At 37.4% G+C, this 14,106-nt stretch overlaps 1 protein-coding gene and 1 long non-coding RNA gene across 2 annotated transcripts in view; both read right to left on the bottom strand.

Moving 5' to 3' along the window:
• LOC123501628 (hemocyte protein-glutamine gamma-glutamyltransferase-like) overlaps positions 1–14,106 on the bottom strand; it is a 102,544-nt gene that overhangs the window by 44,889 nt on the left and 43,549 nt on the right. The window lies entirely within an intron of this gene.
• On the bottom strand, positions 70–2,551 carry LOC123501633. Its single transcript, XR_006673688.1, has 3 exons — positions 2,443–2,551; positions 1,003–1,340; positions 70–652 (listed from the first exon to the last, which is right to left on the bottom strand). It is a non-coding gene; the product is annotated as an uncharacterized LOC123501633 (long non-coding RNA).

The following is a 14,106-nucleotide window of genomic DNA, read 5'->3' as shown; positions in this document are numbered from 1 at the left end:
TAGATTTGCGAAGACATTTCATTGGTATTCCTTAAAAAAAATTGAAAAGAATTCATAAAAGCATCAACATCAATTTCCTTAATCTTTATTTATTATTAAAGTATAACACCAGTTATGTGGGCACATCAGAACATGGAAGGAATAACATTACAAGAGTGATTCGCAACATGTATTTGTTAGGTTAGGTTAGATGAAGCAAGGCAATATAATATGTCATCTCTTCCTGGATGGCACCACTTGTCAGGGCAGCGCTGATGCGAGGCAGGGTCCAATTCCTCCATGGAAGGTGCAGCGAGGCAGTGTCCTCCCTTGATGGCAGCACGTTATCAGGGCAGAGTTGGTGCGAGACAGGGTCCAATTCCTCCATGGAAGGTGCAGCGAGGCAGTGTCCTCCCTTGATGGCAGCACGTTATCATGGCAGAGCTGGTGCGAGGCAGGGTCCAATTCCTCCATGGAAGGTGCAGCGAGGCAGTGTCCTCCCTTGATGGCAGCACGTTATCATGGCAGAGCTGGTGCGAGGCAGGGTCCAATTCCTCCATGGAAGATGCAGCGAGACCGTTGGCTTCTTCCAGTGCAACGAGAGAAAATTTCTTGCCGCAAGTTGGGTGTGATTAAGACGCTGGTTTGGTTCTCTCTTCAGTAGTGGCAGGACCTGTAACAAATACAAGTTTACCTTTACACTTTAATCATGAACAACCTTACACTCAAATGTAAGACAGACAAGATGTGGTGTGGTGTGTGGGTGCGCGTTGTTAAATATTTGTTTAGTGCATTCTATTTTAACCAACACTGCATAATTTGTAGTCTTTGTCCAAACTTAAAAAAAAAAAAAAAAAAAAAAAAAAAAAATCACCGGTATTCCTCATTCTATTATGATTACGAACCTTACTTGTTTTGCTTCTATCACCCTCGTTAAATTACCTTCAACACCAAGACCGAACAACTACTGATACCCTACGCTCATCGCCTCTTGTGAAGTAGTTAAAACGGCCCAGCTCTTACCTATGCTGGACCGCCAGGACCGCACGTCTCCACTGTCAACGCCCTCTTTTGAAGAGGGCGACCTGGAGATGGACTGCTATCACATGGACACAGACAGAAGAGGATGCCTGGGCTTCTCAGACGCTTGGGCGGGTGCAGGTCTGACTCGAGCGTTGCTGTAGCTGACGCGTTAGCTCGAGTGAAACAGAGGCTCTACCAAGTTGGTAGTGAGCAGATGTAGGGACGCCGGTGCCAGATTCGTGGCGGGACGTGCTCCATCTGACTGACGCCTGAGACTTGTTCGCCCAGGTTTAGAGGATGGCCGGCAAGACCCGACTTCTCCCTTGTTGTATACACTTCTGGAACAAAGTTACCAATCATCAATCAATAAACATCCTTTACCTGCTGTGTCAAGTCATTCTTTTTGCCAAATCCAAGACCATTTCTCTGATATAGTGACAAATTGCACAGAGCAACTGCGTATATTACTTAAGGACTTAACTATGGCCAACGCCCTATGGGTAGGTACGGATGAGTTTTAGTATAGTGTGGTGCTGTACTCAGCATGCGCATCACAGCACGCCGAAACTTGTTACTGGATTGTTCCTACTTAGTGCACCAAGTGACAATCCTGGATGATTGTCCTCAAAATAATAACTATACACAGCCATCTTTAAGCTTTTACACAAAAAACTCAAAATCAGAAACGTTATTTATTAAACAAAATGTGGGGTACCATGACGTTAAAGCGGTAACACTCGGCCCGATGCTTTACGTTTAATGGTACACTAGTTCACAGCACATCCGAAACTCGGGATGAAACGTCACGGCGCCCAACAACTCCCTCACGCAACCCAAATTCCCACTAACCTAACAACCCTACACGTAGCAAACTGATGTTCATACATTTAATGGTACACTGGTTCACAGCACAATCGAAACGGGCTGAAACGTCACGGCGCCCAACAACTCCCTCACGCAACGCAATATCCCACTAACCTAACAGCAAAACACGTAGCTATCAAGGTTTGTGACAGCTTGATCTACATCTGCGCCACCGCTCAAAGAGAAAGAGGTGGAGATGCACTAAAAGAGCCACTAAAAGCACCTTAGAACCTTGCTATCAATGCACACCGAGGCCCTGTCGTGAACACGTCCACACTGCAGTGTTCGCAATCAATGCACACCCAAGCCACGGAGTGCTGCCCTCAATAAACATGTTACGAGGCGACTTCCATTAATAGAACACTAAAGCGTTTTGTCACTACGGATGCGGATTAACGGTTATCAGGCAACACCTATCCACTAACATATGGAAATTTCAAATACTCCTGTTGATGAGAAATGGGTAAAAGTCCTCCACTACACGCACACGCCCTTAGTGCCAAACAGACCTTCCCGACGTCCAACAATAACACCACCACGCGAGGAATGCCACCAGACCAACACGCAAAACATTACCACGTTAATCGGACTGGTGACAAAGCAGCGAGCAGACACACTTCTTGGTGCACACACGTCTTACCCGCACAACGCCTACTGAACAAATCGTTCTCTTGTGCCTCACTGCTTTCCACTTCACCTCCTCATACTCGCCCCCTCCTCCTGCTCCTCCTCCTCCTCCCTTGTTTGCAGTAAAGACACTATCCTAACTAACCACTCTCGGTGAGCATAGTTCTATACAAGCATTGTTACCTTTATTGTAAGCTGGTGGTAGCCCACGTAGGTCTCAAACCTCCTCACTCACGTGACTATATATATATATATATATATATATATATATATATATATATATATATATATATATATATATATATATATATATATATATATATATATATATATATATATATATATATATATATATATATATATATATATATATATATATATATATATATATATATATATATATATATATATATATATATATATATATATATATATATATATATATATATATATATATATATATATATATATTTTTTTTTTTTTTGGGGGCATCACCCTGGAATGGGTATAAGGCCATATTTAATTATTTGTTTATTCTTTTAAAATTTAAATTTCCTTTAGATTTTTATGAACATTTATTTTTTTTATTAATTTATTAATTTTATCTATTTATCTATTATTATTTTTTTTACAAAGCTTATGTCTATCCATTAATATGTCTTTCTAACTATCTATCCATCTACCTTCACACACACACACACACACACACACACACACATATATATATATATATATATATATATATATATATATATATATATATATATATATATATATATATATATATATATATATTAGAATTGCAGAATGTTTCGCATTATTTTCTGGCTCCCTGGATCCAATTACTTTTTCTTCCCATAAATTCGTGAGTCGCCATGACACGCACTGCCATGACCCGCTTTGGAATGATCTGTGATTGTTGTTGCGTACCTTACTGTACTTTTATTATTAACGTCGAAATTAGGTACCGAAAGAAAATGCAGGAAATTAAGTAGTGTAAAGGCCGTTTCACACCGGAGACGACACACACGACGCACGAATCGCGAAGCTTCGTGGCTTAAAATCGCCTCAGTGTCGACACCGGGTGCGAAACTCTGAGACACCTGCCAACCACACCGCGCGCACCGATTATTGCAAGATCGCCGGGCAGGCAGGGCTGCCAGGTTGATTTTGCTGATCATACCAGATCAGATGGAAACGTACCAACATCTAAAATACACGTCATTTTCAGGAACAATAATTTTCTTACATTTGATTAAAGCTGTAAATCCTCTTTCCCCCGCGTCTTCCCAACACACACATACACACATCCATCCCAATCCACCTACACACACACGCATGCATGCATCCCAAGAAATCCACACACATCCATCCCAACACACACACAATATGCACACTTATAACCTATAGCTACATTAGGTAAGACACATTTTCACCACACTGTCCCTCTTAAACTGAAGTAAACTGTCAACATAATGTGGTTCTTCATCAGTTTAACCTCTACAGTACAATGACACGTTCACATATTCATTCTGATAACTATTTGGTAATTTTATACAGCTTCAGAAACTTGTGTGGATTGAAATATCATATCATTGAAATATCCTTCATATTATTTGTTGGATTTTCTTACGAAGTTTAAGGAAAATAATGTTTTGTGGAACAAAGTCGCCATTGGAGGTAGTCCATGCTGCCAAACCCTTGATATGCGTTTTTTTTTTTTTTCTTTATAGTAGTTCTTTAGAAAACCCCACTTTGACTTCAATTCACACAGTTTTGAGGTTAAAGTAGCATAGCAGTACGAGTCTCTTCTCTGTGGCTCAGTGTTCCACTTTGTAAGTTATAACTGGCCAGGCTCACTATTGCATGCTTAGCAGTTAGTGGGGCTTGTCTGCATCTTATAAGAATGGTGATGGAGGTTACATAATAGATAATAGTTATGTATTATAGTTATACCTACCACTTAATTCAGGTTACGACAGGATGTGTGCAGGTTCATTGTATCTAGCCATGCTTTGCTCACTTCTTCAGCATATGATTACTACAGGAGATGAGGTTTCACCATTTTTTGCTGCTGCATTCTGCCTCTGTTAGCATGCATTGTCTTACAATACCAAATTCCCAAGTTAAATAAATTATCCATTCCAAATGTAGCCTGCTGTTGTCTGCTATAAGGGTATTTTACATTTTTTTTTTTGAGTTGGTGGCTAGTCATGCAAATATCAAGCCTGTCCTATATTTCTTCCTATGCAAGACGGCAACTCCGTCCACCATCCTTTGCTGGATTTATCATTCATGAAAATTTCCTACAAATCACAACATCCCCTTGCTTACCATTCCCAAGCAAGATCATTTAAATATTCATTCATAATGAAAAAAAATAATAAATAAATAAAAGTTAAAAAGGTAAATAAAATGTATTAAAATTCATACACAAACGAGATACTTCAACTTAAAAGATACTACGAGATCTTAAAATCTTTAGTGTCTCAAGATACTTAGGGGTGTACCAAGAGTCCCTTCGACCAGCAAGGCAAAGCCTTCGCCCTTACCTTCAATCTGTACCAAGAGTCGCCGTGGAAGGTAGGGCCGCGAGAGGTCTGCCGCTAGCATGAGTTGGTAACAGTTGTTTCGGTATTGGTATGACTGTAATCCGGATTGGAGCTCCACGAACGACAACCAAACCACAGTGCGCGCTACAAGAATGGAGGGAAGAAGCTGTGACCGGGCCTCGCCACTCACGCACGACCAGAGAATAATGATTCTCAATCTTGTAAAAGAGAATAAAGACTTGCAAGACCGCTCAACAAACCCAGCTAGCCTTCACATGAAAAAATTAGCTTGGGAGGCGATCACCAAGTCATTTAATGCCATTAACATTTTTTTTATATTAAGATATTTATAGCTAAATAAAAATTCAAGATTTTAGCATCAGCTGGTGCTCAGAGAGAAACTGACAATGTGAAAAGAGGCAGGCTCAGGTAGTGAGTAACAAGCCCACATGTGATCAGAGTTATTGAATATCTGTGTACTCAAGCATTCCTTATTGAAACCTGGCTTGCCACACATTTAAATAATTTTTCTTCTTTTCAAGTTTTGTATATGTATAGCAGTTCTGAATGTTTATTGTTGTTGCTCAATTTCACTATGTATTTATAACAGGTTTATTCAACAACTTTACAGACTGCAGTGTTTTCATAATTTCCAAAATTCTTAACTTTCTTTTTTTCTGTATCCTTTCATTCTCCCTAAAGTGGTCATTTATCATGTGTTTGGAAATCACTGTCTTACAAAATCAATATCAAGAAGCAGTGGTAATTCATTACAAGAGTTGAGAAATTTGTATTCTTTGGGATCTGCTAGACCACAATTTGTATGCATATCATTAAAAATTCCATAGTTAACACATTAGTATAGTCAATCATGAATTACATTAATCATGGCCTGAAATAGTTTGGATACAGGACTATACATCTTGAGAACTACCTACAATACTGTCAGTATACCTATACCTAAATCCTTGCACATCACACCCAACTCAGTGAAAAGTTATCTGTTGACTTAGCTTTAACATTATTGCACTCAATGCTTATGTCACTCACTGTCTTTGTTGAGAGAGAGAGAGAGAGAGAGAGAGAGAGAGAGAGAGAGAGAGAGAGAGAGAGAGAGAGTTTGATAAGAAGTCCTGGGTTGGTGTGAAGTGGTGCTCTTGTGAAATTCTCTGTCTACATCCCTACATAGTAGTACATCTTTGTGGTTTTGTTTTAAACCTGCTTATACAGGCTAGTATTTACCTTGTGACTGGCTTTTCTTTGCATACTTTGACTGCCTTCTGTCTGTTGGCAGTTCACCAGTCACTTCCTATTCTCTATTAACCCATGCACATATTTGGTCTTTAATAGGCTTGGATGATGAGCTCACTAAAGAAAATATTTATTACCATGAAATAAACAGTGTAACTTTCCTGACAAACGAAAACAAGCTTCATAAAACAGCTAGGTGGCGAGCTTTCTGGATCCACTGCGTCCTTCCACCTCGCGATTTTAAGGCGATCCTTCACTATTATAAAAGAATAGTAATTTACGTGGAAACATAACTATTGGTTTTCCGAGATTGAAAATATTACTTGATGTTGATTTGACTTCATACTATTTGTTGGTTACTCCAGCTTACGAAAATGATGAAATATTTCTTCAAAGGTCATGTGGAAGACACGAGGGCACCCATGCCTTCCCCTCGCCCTTCCCTCTGCTCTTCGTTCCAATAATGACAGCGACTCTTGGTACCACATTACCTTCCCTTCTACCCTCGACCTCAAACCTTCGTGACTCTTGGTACGGGCCATAGTTTACCTCTCTTTGCTCTTTGCTCTTACTTTATTTTTGATTGATTGATCTATTGATTTTATTAGCAACACAATTAGCTTTTGAAGTACATGATTTTAGTTGATCAATATTTATGATTTCCAAGAACGTTATCGAATCTTTCACAATGGCGGTTTTGATAACAAATCAACGATCCTTTTCCTTCCCTTCCATAGCAGAACAGAACTCCAGCTTCCATCTGTGTTACCACAGTATATTCTGTCGCAGACAACCAACACAAGATAGATATAGAAGATTTTTCAGATTAGCAAGATCAGCTCATTCTTTCTTGCTTACTCACATTTCATGCAATATTTCGATGTTTTTATCGTCACGAGTTAAAAAAAAAAAAAATATTAACGTTACTGCTGAAATTTACAATATTCGCTTCTTACAGAAAACAAAAAATATTTAGGGGAGACATTTGAAAAATGGAGTCTGATTTAAAACTACCTCGTGTAATTCACGCCTGAGGATAGTAAAACATGTATCTGCCTGCAATGGCGTAACCCTGTAATAGGATGGAAGAGAAATGGTGAAATAAAAAAGAAACTGACAGTAAACTGATCATGATAATGTATTGCATACAATGAATTATGATACGTTGTATCTTATATACCTACAAAAATATCCAATGATGCTGTACATAATCAAGTGTTGAAATTTTATGTTTATATTACAATAGAATAGAAGAGATTTAAAATAAATATATATATATATATATATATATATATATATATATATATATATATATATATATATATATATATATATATATATATATATATATATATATATATATATATATATATATATATATATATATATATATATATATATATATATATATATATATATATATATATATATATATATATATATATATATATATATATATATATATATATATATATATATATATATATATATATATATATATATATATATATATATATATATATATATCGTTATCATCATATTTTATTAATAATAAGACTTTGGTACTCATTGTGTACTGAAGACAAGACTGCTTACCGGTGAGCAATACCCGACATTATGTTTTACCCGGTACCCGTCTAGATACTCACTACGCAGTACAGCATGAACGATATTTTTCTAATCATTATCTCCATATTTCATTAATGATCGCACATCGGTAAACATTATCCATACTCTAAAAGTCTAGACATTAAATATTTTCACCGTAATCGCACACATCTGTACTCTCTACACCAGAATGGGTGCCTAATAATATTATAAGAAATACCCGTGAAAATTACCCGACAACCTTCGTTCATCCCGGGTACCCGTCTCGATACTCAGTACTCTACTACCCGGGTAGCTACCCGGGTACCCGCCCGTCCCTATTTAAAATAAGATGAAATGTAAGATATTAGGAATTCATGAATTTTATTGTAATATAGAAGACTTGTCGGAACGACAGGCAGTAGCTGACCAAGCCATGTATTAAGAATTTTGGTGGATGGAAATAGACCTTGCTTAGTTGTAAAACAAACACTGAATGCATGAATAATCATGAATAATAGAGTGAAAGGGACATGAAATATGTTGGCACTTTCGTCACCGCTAGCCGTAACGCTCCTCCGCAAATCGTTTTGTTTAATATAGAAAGAAAAGAATTATTCTTTGTTCAGACCGTTAGGTATGGATACCCCATTGGTACAGGAGACAATGCATGTCATACTTAGACAGTCCCGTGAATGGCCAGTTACTTCCGGTCGACGCCATAACTATGTTAATGACGTCGACACTATACGGTTCCATGGTAGAATCTCGTCAGTCAGAAGAACAGAATACCATCATCTACTGTACAGTTCAGACCCTGTAACGAGAAAAGACTTAAGTCGTGAAAACGGAGAAGCACTATGACTATATATATATATATATATATATATATATATATATATATATATATATATATATATATATATATATATATATATATATATATATATATATAGTCATACGAGGTTGAAAGCTATACCAATTTCTCCTTTATTGATTTTCTTATGTAAATAAAGGAGAAATTGCTTTCAACCTCGTATGCCTACAAAGGAATATCTTGCCTGCCTATATATATATATATATATATATATATATATATATATATATATATATATATATATATATATATATATATATATATATATATATATATATATATATATAATTTCTTATGTTTTTGAAAATTTTGCCACGGAACCAACACAAAGATGGCCAGCACGGCGAGCTGGTCCCACTGAAGGAAGGCGCAGTCATCACGTTTGGGAAGTGATTGTTTTGCCATAGTGTGTGTGTGTGTGTGTGTGTGTGTGTGTTTATTAGTTTTTTGAGGCAACTTTTCTATAACATTTTACATATTTATGGAAGTGCATCAGATCCTCCAGTGGCCATCGTCTTCCATCGTCTACTACACAAATTGATATTGAAATTCACGAACTGTTATTAAAGTTCAAGGCCTTCACTTTCTTTGATAACTTTCCTTTCTCCATCCTCAATTGTTTATATATCTATTTATTTACCCATTTATCTAGAAAACTTTATACTATTTATCAATATATTCTCTCTCTCTCTCTCTCTCTCTCTCTCTCTCTCTCTCTCTCTCTATATACATAAGAAAATCAGTAAAGGAGAAATTGCTATTGCTTTCAAACTCGTATGACTACAAGAGAATATATATATATATATATATATATATATATATATATATATATATATATATATATATATATATATATATATATATATATATATATATCAATGAATGTATAATACTTAAACGCCTTTTCCTCTTCAAAACTATATAGAACATTAGAATGCTGCACAAAGATTCATTCCGAATATGCTTTTTATTTATTCATTTATTTATTTAAATTTATTTTATGCAAGGAGGAAACCTACCAATGGCAAAAAAACATTAAAGGAAAAGGTCCACAGAAACCGTAGGTTCTCTAAAAAATTTTGAAGGAATTAGTGAAAAGATAGGGAGAAATGTCTTGAAACCTCCTCTTAAAAAATGTCATGTCGTAGGAAGATGGAAATCCAGAAGCAGGCAGGGAGTTCCAGAGTTTACCAGTGAAAAGTATGAATGATTGAGAATACTGATTAACTCTTGTATTAGGAGGGTGGACAGAATAGGGATGAGAGGAAGAAGATGCCTTGTGCAGCGATGCCGCAGGAGGAGGGAGCTATGCCGTTAGCATGATCAGTAGAGCAGTTACCATGAAAACATTCCGGCGGTGAGAATGAGGCTGAAGACAGTCAGTCAGAGAAGGAGAGTTGATGAAACGAAAATATTTTGATTCGACCCTATCTAATAACACTGTGTGAGTGGAATTACCCCAAACATACAATTAGTACCCCATATAAGTACTAGAAGTTGGTGGGGTGAAAAAAGAGATGGAAAAATGTATGTCAAAATGAAGTGCTCTAACCTGAAACACATTATAACAAGTGATGAATCCCTTCGTACCTTCCTAGACAAATTCGCTGCACTCAGAGATAACGCTTAGATCTGGAGGATTAAGTTTAAACCACTCATTTACAGCATTATAGTTGTAGTTCTAAAAATGTTCCAATAGCTTGGAATGAGCATTATTTATTTATTCCACGTATGGACAAAATTTACTTACGTAGTTCACATACGTGAATGTATGAAAGTAGCATTACTCACAATGCATCTCAGAAAAGTTCATAAGTCATCTATTGAGAAGAGTAGACAATATTGTGATGAGATATTAGGCTGTATCTCCAAAAAACGGTATGCATTGAGCATACTCTGTATAAGGTCCTTTTCCGTCCCTGTATGGAGTACTCTTCGCATGTTTGGGGGGGTTCCAGTCACACAGCTTTGCTTGATAGGGTGGAATCGAAAGCTCTTCGTCTTATCAACTCCCCTCCTCTGACTAACTGTCTTCAGTCTCTTTCTCACCGCCGTAATGTTGCATCCCTTTCTATATTTTATCGCTTTTTTCATGGTAACTGTTCTACTGATCTTGCTAACTGCATGCCTCCTCTTCTCCTGCGGCCACGCTGCACAAGGCTTTCTTCTTCCTCTCATCCCTATTCTGTCCAACTCACTAATGCAAGAGTTAACCAGTACGCTCAATCATTCATCCCTTTCACTGGTAAACTCTAGAACTCCCTCCCTGCATCTGTATTTCCAAATTCCTACAACTTGTCTTCTTTTAAGAGGGAGGTATCGAGGCATTTGCTCCCCTAATTCTGGCTGACGGTTTTGGCACTTTATTTTTACTCTTTGGAGAGCCAGCGCTCAAGTGGGCTTTTTTCTAACTTTCTTTTTTTTTGCCCTTGGCTGGCCCTCTTCCCTACGTAAATAAAAAAAAAAAAAAAGTTCTAGTATTCTGGTAAATCGATTACAAGAGATGACGAACGAGTTAAGGGATCTAGGACGTGTATTTTTGAAAAGCTACTGGCGTTCATGAAGACAGTTTTTCAATTCTACAGAGATTACATTAGTAGGTTTCTCGTGCTTTTTTTTTTTTCTCAATTGCTGATGAAAGGCCTTGGTTAATCTGCCACTATATAAATGAAAATATCCTCCTAAACTCTAATATTAACCTCCATTAAAGTTCTTTGTTTATCTACCAGTTTGAAAACAATATTTATATATTAATAGAAGTGGGAAAAAAACTTACACTTTTATATCTAATTTTGACACATTATTATTTTTCCTTTTATGAAGCTCAAAAAATCTTTAACAAATCTTAATTCCATTGATTTTAATCCACAAAACCAATACAAATTTAAATCATGGATTTTTAATCTGATTTAAATCGATTAAAAAAACTTGATTTAGATATTTTGACCGGGTTGTTAACGAAAAAGGAATATGTGAGGCTGGCAGAGAGAGAGAGAGAGAGAGAGAGAGAGAGAGAGAGAGAGAGAGAGAGAGAGAGAGAGAGAGAGAGAGAGAGAGAGAGAGAGAGAGAGAGAGAGAGAGAGAGAGAGAGAGAGAGAGAGAGAAAAGAGAGAGAGAGAGAGAGAGAGAGAGAGACTGAAAAGAAAATAAGAAGAAAAAAAAAGAGAGAGAGAGAGAGAAAACCCAAGAACACCCCGAGACACCCCGACACACACCCCTTACTCATTATAATCAACATAAACGTGCACCACTTCACCAGTATATTTTCTTTGTGATGGCAGATAATAAAAATCTGGAGTCACATCTTGTCCTGGTGACTTGCTGTGACCTTGACCTTGAGAGTGACCTTGACCCCTGGGAAGTGAGTAAGTTGACCTCTGCTCGGCCCGCTGTGGTGGTGCACCTCTCGGCCTCTGCAGGGACCTGGAATCAATCTGGTGTTGACTTTGGTGATTGTTGTGGTGGTGGTGGTGGCCGTTCGGTGGTGCCTGGGGTCGGCTGGTGGTGCTGGTGACGGGCCTGGTGCTCTGGTGGTGCTGGTGTTGCATGGTGTTGACCTGCCGTCGAGCGTTCACACCGTTTTCTCTCATCTCGGTGGTGTCGTAGATGTAGTTTTGGTTCCCGCTGTAGTCTCGCCACCCAGAATTGGTGATGAGCCGCTCCTGCTGGTGTACAGGAGGGTAGGGGTCGTTAGATAAGGGGATGTTGCTTTGGAGGGTTGAAATAATTCCTTCATTTTTTTTTTTTTTTTTTTTTTTGTGACAGAGAGAGAGAGAGAGAGAGACAGAGAGAGAGAAGTAGGTACACACACACACACACACACACACACACACACACACACACACACATATAGAACAACAAAACTTAGAGCAACAGAAGGCTGCAAGGATATCTATATAAAGAAAAATGGAAATGATGAAGAAAGGAAGAGACACAATGAACTGGCAGCAGCAGTAAGGGAAAAGAATAATGAAAGGTCAGAAGAGGAGAAGAAGGCATTTTTGGAGAATTCTAGGAGACAGGATAAGGAAATGGTATATAAACGAGAAGGAAGAGAAAAAAGTGGAACAAGTTTAACTACAAATGATGAAGGCAAGAGACTAAAAATGATGTATACGAACATAGACGGGTTTTATCAAGTAAATTAGAATTAAGAGATTACATAAGGAAAGAAAATCCAGATATTGTATGCCTGGCTGAAACAAAACTAAATAAGGCAATCAAAATAGACTTGGACAATAGGTATGATGTATGGAGAAGACAGAGTGGGTAAAGGAGGAGGAGGAGGAGGAGGAGGAGGAGGAGGAGTCATGATGATGTTAAGGAAGGAGATAGTGATAAATGAAATGGAATGTGGGAAGGAAAAGCAGAAGTATTGTATATTAAGATGCATATTAATAAAAAAGAGTTAACAATCATTGTAACAAATGTGCCACCAACAACAAATTGATGGACCAATCAAGAATATAAAGACATGATAGATGACACAATAAGGAGTCTAACGAGAATCGTTAAAGGGAGAAAAGTGATATTAGTAGGAGATTTCAACTGTAAAGAAGTGGACTGGGAAAATTATGAAAGTGGTATGGGGGAAGAAGCCTGGGGAGAAAGATTCTTGAACCTAATGATAGACAATATGATGGACCAGAGAGTAAAGGAATGCACAAGATTCAGAGGAAACGATGAGCCGGCAAGATTGGACCTAGTTTTTACAAGGGGTATACAAATGAATGATGATATAAGATATAAGTGCCCATTGGGAAAGAGTGACCATGTAATATTAGAAATAGATATAGAAGAGGGAAAGGAAGATAGAGACGATTCATACAAAGGAGACCGATTAAATTACAGAAAGGCTGATATTGAGAATCTCAAGAACTATTTTAAAAACGTAGACTGGGAGGAGATGGAAAACTCAGAGACAATGCAAGAGAAATATAACTTATTTTTGGAAATATACAAAACAGGAGTCAGGAATATGTCCCAAAATATAGACCAAAAGAAGAAGGAAAGAAAGATTGGTTTAATGCAAGGTGTGCTAGGGCAAAGGAGAAAAGAGATGAAGCATGGAAAAGGTGGAGGAGAAATAGAAATCCAGCAAACAAGGAAAACTTCAAGGCAGCGAGAAATGAATATGTTAAGGTGAGGAAGGAAGAGGAAAAGAACTTCGAAAAGATATTGTCAAAAATGTAAGGAGCAACCAAAATTGTTCTATAGATTCATAAATGGAAAAATTAGGCAAAAAGAAACAATAGAAAGGTTAAAAGGAGAGAACAGGATGGTGGAAGACCCAAAAAGTATGGCAGAACTATTAAATAAAAAATTCCAGGAGGTCTTAGTTAAAGA

Source organism: Portunus trituberculatus, chromosome 9 (genome assembly GCF_017591435.1).
Source record: "Portunus trituberculatus isolate SZX2019 chromosome 9, ASM1759143v1, whole genome shotgun sequence".
NCBI lineage: Eukaryota > Metazoa > Arthropoda > Malacostraca > Decapoda > Portunidae > Portunus > Portunus trituberculatus.
This window is presented reverse-complemented; position numbering and strand designations above follow the sequence as displayed.